Genomic DNA, 9470 nt, shown 5'->3' with positions numbered 1-9470 from the left:
AAAAAATAAAGCTATTAATTGGACAAAATTCATTTAAAGAAATGGTTTAATCGGATTACAGTTACATTCTTAAAAACAGCTGATTACATTTTAGATTACTTAATCTAATATCAAGATGTAAGTGTTTGTCTCAAATACACTAAAATGGCAGGTTTTCTGAAAGCTGTGCTAAGCCACACAGCCTGGGAATTTGATATTTTTTCTGCTGTTCTAATCTGTTTGAAATCTAAAAAACCGTCAAATTTGCTCTCCTTGGTTGCTTTCCACAGAAACAATTTTTAAGCCAAAAACGTCAGATCCCCACTTACGGAGAACTGAATCATCCCACTTTCATCATGATCTTTGTGAAAAAAGGACAGTAGTCCACACAGCTCCACCCAGTCCACTTCTCATGCACTGGGATGACACACGTGACAAATCAAATCAAATTGTATTTGTCACATGTGCCGAATACAACAGGTTACCTTACAGTGAAATGCTTACTACAAGCCCTTAACCAACAATGCAGTTCAAGAAAGAGTTAAGAAAATAGTTACAAAACAAACGAAAGTAAAAAGTAACACAATACAATAACAACAACGAGGCTATATACTGGGGGCACCGTTACCGAGTCAATGTGCAGGGGTACAGTTTAGTCGAGGTCATTTGTACATTTAGGTATGGGTAAAGTGACTATGCATAGATAATAGACAGAGCGTAGCAGCAGTGTAAAAAATAAATGGAAGGGGTTGAGTGGGGGGTGTCAATGTAACTAGTCCGGGTGGCCATTTGATTAATTGTTCAGCAGTCTTATTGCTTAGGTGTAGAAGTTCTTAAAGAGCCTTTTGGTCCTAGACTTGGTGCTCCGGTACCGCTTGCCGTGCGGTAGCAGAGAGAACAGTCTATGACTTGGGTGACTGGAGTTTTGGCAGTTTTTTGGGCCTTCCTCTGACACAGGCTAGTATATAGGTCCTGGATGTCAGGAAGCTTGGCCCCAGCGATGTATGGGGCTGTATGCACTACCCTCTGTAGTGCCTTACGGTCAGATGCTGAGCAGTTGCCATACCATGCGGTGACGAAACCGGTCAGGATGCTCTCGATGGTGCAGCTGTATAACTTTTTGAGGATCTGGGGACCCATGCCATATCTTTTCATTCTCCTGAGGGGGAAAAGGTGTTGTCGTGCCCTCTTCACGATTCTCTTGGTGTGTTTGGACCATGGTAGTTCGTTGGTGACGTGGACACCAAGGAACTTGAAAGTCTCGACTTAGCTTACTCAGCTAAATCTCTAGCTTCCATGAGAATGTGTTCACGAAAACCCACCGGTCTTTGCAGTCCAATATACACATGTTTTTGCAATTGTATTTGCACAATTGACCATCCAAATCATGAAATAATCAGATATCTCTTGGATCCGTTGCATCTTTGTTATTGAAGTCTTTATCATTCCAGACTGTTATGTTATAGGGTGGGTCAGACATTCAAATTACCATTTCCTCTTTTACTGGCAACAATTTACTTGGCAGCTCGGTGTAAAAGGCCTATCATTGCGCAATCAAATAATGAGGTTTGGGAATGCTTTTCATGGAACTTGACAGTGAAGTTGACCTTTTAGCCATGATGCTATTTCATCAAGAAGATGCAGCAGACAGTTAAGCCAGTACTTGCCCAAAGATGCTGGGGGAGCTGGGGGAGCAGAGTTAGAGAGGAAACTGATCGTCTGCAGCATAAACTGAGGAGGCAGGTGCTGTCTAACCAATTAAGTAATCCACTATTTTTGAGTAATCCAATAGATTTTTGTTACTAATTACTTTTATTGTCATGTTATCTGTCGTTAGTAACTGATTGCATTTGTCAAGTAATCTGCCCAACCCTGGAAAAGTCACATTCAAACATACCAATGTGCATATACAACTTATTTATCCTAATATTTAAACATGATTGTTTTACTTTAGTATTTTAAGTCGTTCCACATTTCTTACAAGTTTTAATTGATTTCAATGTTTCAAAGTTTCTTGAACCTCTTTCAACACACACACACACAATTATCTACACACCATACTCCACACTTTTAAGGAAAAAATGTATATATAAAAAATACAAAACTGAAATATCATACTTGGATAAGTCTCCCCCCCCTGAGTTAATACTTGGTAGAAGCACCTTTGGCAGAAATTACAGCTGCGAGTCTGTTGGGATTGGTCTCCACCAACTTTACACACCTAGATTTGGCCATATTTGACCATTCTTCTTTACAAAACGGTTCAAGCTCTGTAAAGTTCCTTGCAGAGCGTTGATTGGATTTATGTCGGGACTCTGACTGGGCCACTCAAGGGCATTTACCTTTTTATTCCTTAGACACGCCACTGTAGCTTTGGTTGTGTACTTCAGGTTGTTGTCATGCTGATAGGTGAACTTCCATCCCAGGATCAGCTATCTTACAGAGGGCAGCAGGTTTTCATCAAATACTTTTCTGTACATTGCTCCATTTATTATTCTATCCTGGGGTCTTATTTATAAAGCTTGTGTCCATTTTAAAGTAATTAAATATCAATTTCTGAAAAGACTGTGCACTCACAAAAACATTGAGATTTATAAACTTGGCACACGCTATACATATGCATGTTTCCACTATAACTCAGACCTGTCATAAAACTGCGGGCATGAACGAGCATTATGGCTCCCATTCACCTTTTATGGTGACAATAACGCCCTTATTTGCTTTATACTTGGTAGTATTGGAATTAGGCCAACACAGTATCTAAAGTAAATAGCAATTGCGAACTTGATCAAGTGTATTTTGCGGTGCCGAAATAACATGTTCTATTGCAGTGACATTTGCTGTATCTGAAAGACAAAAACAATAGCAAATTGTTGTGGACCTGTAAACCGATCGTTTGAATTCAATAATGTTTTGCATAAAATTTTTCTCGAACCTAAATATGCTGCACTGCCCGCGAATTCTGAAACATTATCATCTCTGATTTTGTTTCTTCTATACAGTTGGCCTACTTACAGTGATAGCCTGCGCACTTCCATGCAAAATATCAACTGTCTGTTCACCTGTTAAATTCTACTATATGTTTTAAGGCTACTTTTGCCTTCCTGCAAGGCAATATTACACTAGAAACTGTGCGTAGCCTACGCATGGTCTAAAGTTTGCGGGAGGATAAGAACTTTCTCACGTCAAGTTCAGTTTTTATAAATGCCAACTTTTGCGTGAAAACTGGCGCACGCATGTTTTGTGCTTACACAACATTTATAAATGAGGCCCCTGATGAGTGCCACAGTCCCTGACTATGAGAATCAAATCAAATTAATTTATATAGCCCTTCTTACATCAGCTGATATCTCAAAGTGCTGAACAGAAACCCAGTCTAAAACCCCAAAACAGCAAGCAATGCAGGTGTAGAAGCACGGTGGCTAGGAAAAACTCCATAGAAAGGCCAAAACCTAGGAAGAAACCTAGAGCGGAACCAGGCTATGAGGGGTGGCCAGTCCTCTTCTGGCTGTGCCGGGTGGAGATTATAACAGAACATGGCCAAGATGTTACATTTTCATAAATTCCTGTTACGGGATTTTTTTATGAATAATGACTAAATGAGGTGTACGGCACTATAACTGGCAAGAATTCTACCCTGACTTTCTTGTAGTGTTAAATAATGTTTGTTCATTAGGAAGGGGTTATATGGCATGTACCTAGGAAGAAAGGAGTGTATGTGGGGGTAGAAAGAGAACAGAGAGGCGCATTAACCTATGTTTGAACCGACCTGGATGTAAATCTGGGAAGATAAGATAGGACAAGGAGAGCCCCTCCAGAGCTATAGTATCTGGGGGAGCCTGGAACTGTCAGCTGAGTGGTTATAAACTGTGGTGAGAGTCATGAGAAAATCCCTATGCTGGTGTGTATGTATGTGCGTAGGTTAGGATGGTATAAAAGGAATGTATTTGTGTAAACTGCAGAGCTCTCGCAAATAAATTGGGATCTGATCAATGGGTATCAGGTATCAGACAGATGAAGATAATTGTAATTTATGAACATTGATTACAAAATTACTTAACAATGACCAGCATGGTCAAATAATAATTAGCACAGTAGTTGTCGAGGGTGCAGCAAGTCAGCACCTCAGGAGTAAATGTCAGTTGGCTTTTCATAGCCGATCATGAAGAGTATCTCTGCCGCTCCTGCTGTCTCTAGAGAGTTGAAAACAGCAAGTCTGGGACAGGTAGCACATCCGGTGAACAGCAGCAGCACGGCTAGGTGGACTGGGGACAGCAAGGAGTCATCATGCCAGGTAGTCCTGAGGCATGGTCCTAGGGCTCAGGTCCTCCGAGAGAGAGAATTAGAGAGAGAATACTTAAATTCACATAGGACACCGGATAAGACAGGTGAAGTACTCCAGATATAACAGACTGACCCTAGCCCCCCGACACATAAACTATTGCAGCATAAATACTGGAGGCTGAGACAGGAGGGGTCAGGAGACACTGTGACCCCATCCGATGATACCCCCAGACAGGGCCAAACAGGCAGGATATAACCCCACCCGCTTTGCCAAAGCACAGCCCCCACACCACTAGAGAGATTTCTTCAACCACCAACTTACCATCCTGAGACAAGGCCGAGTATAGCCCACAAAGATCTCCGCCACGGCACAACCCAAGGGAGGGGGGCGCCAACCCAGACAGGAAGATCACATCAGTGACTCAATGAGAAACATCCCCATAACATGACACTGCCACTGCCATGCTTCACAGTAGGGACAGTATTGTTTGGGTGATGTACCATGTTGGATTTGCGCCAAAATGTTATGTTTTAAGTTTCGTCAGACCACAAAACTTTGGCTATATGGCTACACAATCTCTGTTTTATTTTTTTGTATACTTTAAACGGGATTGAAGGTGGGATGGGATATCTTGAGTAATGGCTTCCTTCTTGCCATCCTATCATACATGCAAAATTTGTTGAGCAGAGGAGGCTGGTAGGAGAAGCTTATAGGAGGACATGCTCATTGTAATGGCTGGAATGGCACAAATGGAAATTGAGTCAAATGTGGTTTCCATCTGTGTGATGGTACCACATGTTTGATACCGTTACATGTATTCCTTTCCAGCCATTACAATGAGCCTGTCCTTCTATAGCTCCTCTTACCAGCCTCCTCTGCTCCACAAATTTGGCATGTATGATAGGATGGCAAGAAGGAAGCCATTACTCAAGATATCCCATCCCATCTTTAATCCCGTTTGAAGTGCTTGGGTTTTTGTTGTCACATGCACACTGACCAGTCTTGGCCATAAAAGCCTGTAGCTCTTTCAAAGTTGCCATTGGACTCTTGGTAGCCTCTTTGATCAGTCTCCTACTTGATCAGTCATCCAGTTTTGAGGGACGGCCTGACCTAGGCAGGGTCTTGCCATATACCATCCACTTCTTAATCGTCTTGACTGTGTTCCAATGGATATTCAAGGGTTTTGAAATCTTTTTATACCCATTCCCTGATCTGTGCCTTTCCATAACTTTGTCCCGGAGTTCTTTTGAAAGCTCCTTGTGTAATGTAGATGCTGGGAAACAGGTGCAGGTTGAGAAGCCGAGAAGTCGAGAAGCAGGTGCAGGTGGTAAGTTTAATAAAACAAAGAACATTGAACAATACAACATGGGAGTAGCGTCTTGACATGAAACATAGAAACCATACTGCCTGGGGAATTAACTTAAGGGAGTGCCAGATAAAGGGGAGTTAATGGAGTCCAGGTGTACCTCATGATGAAGCACAGGTTTTTTTTACTTCCACCTTGCTTGGTGTGGATTCAGCCTCCTCGTTGTCCCTATGTACTCCAGGTTCCGATGGTCAGTGAGGATGAGGAATGGGTCCTTGGCGCCCTCCAGCCAGTGTCTTCACTCCTCTAATGCCAACTTCACCGCCAGGAGCTCTCGATCGCCGACCCCGTAATTCCTCTCTGCAGGGGACAGTTTCTTTGAGTAAAGGCTCTCCTTCATTGCAGCTAACATTTAAACATTTAAACGTGTTAACCCCTCGCATCCCCAGCCGTGTCCTCAGAGCATGCGCAGACCAGCTGGCTGGTGTGTTTACGGACATATTCAATGAATCCTTATCCCAGTCTGCTGTTCCCACATGCTTCAAGAGGGCCACCATTGTTCCTGTTCCCAAGAAAGCTAAGGTAACTGAGCTAACTTCCGTGATGCATATAAAGCCCTCCCCCGCCCCCCTTTCGGAGAATCTGACCACGAATCCATTTTGTTGCTCCCAGCCTATAGACAGAAACTAAAACAGGAAGCGCCCGTCCTCAGTTCTGTTCAACGCTGGTCAGAAAAATCGGATTCCACGCTTCAAGACTGCTTCGATCATGTGGACTGAGATATGTTCCGCATAGCGTCAGACAAAAACATTGATGAATACGCTGATTCGGTGAGCGAGTTTATTAGCAAGTACATCGGTGATGTTGTACTCACAGCGTCTATTAAAACATTCCCCAACCAGAAACTGTGGATTGATGGCAGCATTCGCGCAAAACTGAAAGCGCAAACCACTGCTTTCAATCAGGGCAAGGTGACCGGAAACATGACCGAGTACAAACAGTGTAGCTATTCCCACCGCAAGTAGAGTCGCAATTCAACGGCTCAGACACGAGAGGTGTGTGGCAGGGTTTACAGTCAATCACGGACTACAAAAGGAAAACCAGCCCCGTCGCGGACCACGATGTCTTGCTCCCAGTCAAACTAAACAACTTCTTTGCTCGCTTTGAGGACAACACGGGGTCACTGACACGGCCCGCTACCAAAACCTACGGGCTCTCCTTCATTGCAGCTAACATTTAAACATTTAAACGTGTTAACCCCTCGCATCCCCAGCCGTGTCCTCAGAGCATGCGCAGACCAGCTGGCTGGTGTGTTTACGGACATATTCAATGAATCCTTATCCCAGTCTGCTGTTCCCACATGCTTCAAGAGGGCCACCATTGTTCCTGTTCCCAAGAAAGCTAAGGTAACTGAGCTAAACGACTATCACCCCGCAGCACTCACTTCCGTCATCATGAAGTGCTTTGAGAGACTAGTCAAGGACCATATCACTTCCAACCTACCTGACACCCTAGACCCACTCCAATTTTCTTACCGCCCCAATAGGTCCACAAACGACACAATCGCAACCACACTGCACACTGCCCTAACCCATCTGGACAAGAGGAATACCTATGTAAGAATGCTGTTCATCGAATACAGCTCAGCATTTAACACCATAGTACCCTCCAAACTCGTCATTAAGCTCGAGACCCTGGGTCTCGACCCTGCCCTGTGCAACTGGGGCCCCTCAGGGTAGTGCTTAGTCCTCTCCTGTGCTCCCTGTTCACCCACGACTGCGTGGCAACACCACAACTCCAACACCATCATTAAGTTTGCTGACAACACAGCAGTGGTAGGCCTGATCACCGACAACGATGAGATAGCCTATAGGGAAGAGGTCAGAGACCTGGCAGTGTGGTGCCAGGACAACATCCTCTCCCTAAATGTGAGCAAGACAAAGAAGCAGATCATGGACTACAGGAAAAGGCAGGCCGAACAGGCCCACATTAACATCGACGCGGCTGTAGTGGAGCAGGTCGAGAGTTTCAAGTTCCATGGTGTCCAGATTACCAACATACTATCAATGGTCCAAACAAACCAAGACAGTCGTGAAGAGGGCACAACCTTTTCCCCCTCAGGAGACTGAAAATATTTGGCATAGGTCCCCAGATCCTCAAAAAGTTATACAGCTGCACCATTGAGACCATGGTTGCATCAAAGCCTGGTATGGCAACTGCTCGGAATCTGACCATAAGGCGCTACAGTGGGTAGTGCGTACGACCCAGTACATCACTGGGGCCAATCATCTTACCATCCAGGACCTACAGTGGGGAGAACAAGTATTTGATACACTGCCGATTTTGCAGGTTTTCCTACTTACAAAGCATGTTGAGGTTTTTATCATAGGTACACTTCAACTGTGAGACGGAATCTAAAACAAAAATCCAGAAAATCACATTGTATGATTTTTAAGTAATTAATTTGCATTTTATTGCATGACATCATTATTTGATAACCTACCAACCAGTAAGAATTACGTCTCTCACAGACCTGTTAGTTTTTCTTTAAGAAGCCCTCCTGTTCTCCAGTCATTACCTGTACTCGTTACCTGTATAAAATACACCTGTCCACACACTCAATCAAACAGACTCCAAGCTCTCCACAATGGCCAAGACCAGAGAGCTGTGTAAGGACATCAGTAATAAAATGGTAGACCTGCACAAGGCTGGGATGGGCTACAGGACAATAGGCAAGCAGCTTGGTGAGAAGGCAACGACTGTTGGCGCAATTATTAGAAAATGGAAGAAGTTCAAGATGACGGTCAATCACCCTCGGTCTGGGGCTCCATGCAAGATCTCACCTCGTGGGGCATCAATGATCATGAGGAAGGTGAGGGATCAGCCCAGAACTACACGGCAGGACCTGGTCAATGACCTGAAGAGAGCTGGGACCACAGTCTCAAAGAAAACCATTAGTAACACACTACGCCGTCATGGATTAAAATCCCGCAGCGCACGCAAGGTCCCCCTGCTCAAGCCAGCGCATGTCCAGGCCCGTCTGAAGTTTGCCAGTGACCATCTGGATGATCCAAAGGAGGAATGGGAGAAGGTCATGTGGTCTGATGAGACAAAAATGTAGCTTTTTGGTCTAAACTCCACTCGCCATGTTTGGAGGAAGAAGAAGGATGAGTACAACCCCAATAACACCATCCCAACTGTGAAGCATGGTGGTGGAAACATCATTCTTTGGGGATGCTTTTCTGCAAAGGGGACAGGACGACTGCACCGTATTGAGGGGAGGATGGATGGGGCCATGTATCGCGAGATCTTGGCCAACCACCTCCTTCCCTCAGTAAGAGCATTGAAGATGGGTCGTGGCTGGGTCTTCCAGCATGACAACGACCTGAAACACACAGCCAGGGCAACTAAGGAGTGGCTCCGTAAGAAGCATTTCAAGGTCCTGGAGTGGCCTAGCCAGTCTCCAGACCTGAACCCAATAGAAAATCTTTGGAGGGAGCTGAAAGTCCGTATTGCCCAGCGACAGCCCCGAAGCCTGAAGGATCTGGAGAAGGTCTGTATGGAGGAGTGGGCCAAAATCACTGCTGCAGTGTGTGCAAACCTGGTCAAGAACTACAGGAAACGTATGATCTCTGTAATTGCAAACAAAGGTTTCTGTACCAAATATTATGTTCTGCTTTTCTGATGTATCAAATAATTATGTCATGCAATAAAATGCAAATTACTTACTTAAAAATCATATAATGTGATTTTCGGGATTTTACAGACCTCTACAAGCTTTGTAAGTAGGAAAACCTGCAAAATCGGCAGTGTATCAAATACTTGTTCTCCCCACTGTATATACTAGGCGGTGTCAGAGGAAGGCCAAAATGTTTTCAAAGACTCCAGTCACCCAAGTCA

Source organism: Oncorhynchus mykiss, chromosome 13 (assembly GCF_013265735.2).
Source record: "Oncorhynchus mykiss isolate Arlee chromosome 13, USDA_OmykA_1.1, whole genome shotgun sequence".
NCBI lineage: Eukaryota > Metazoa > Chordata > Actinopteri > Salmoniformes > Salmonidae > Oncorhynchus > Oncorhynchus mykiss.
This window is presented reverse-complemented; position numbering follows the sequence as displayed.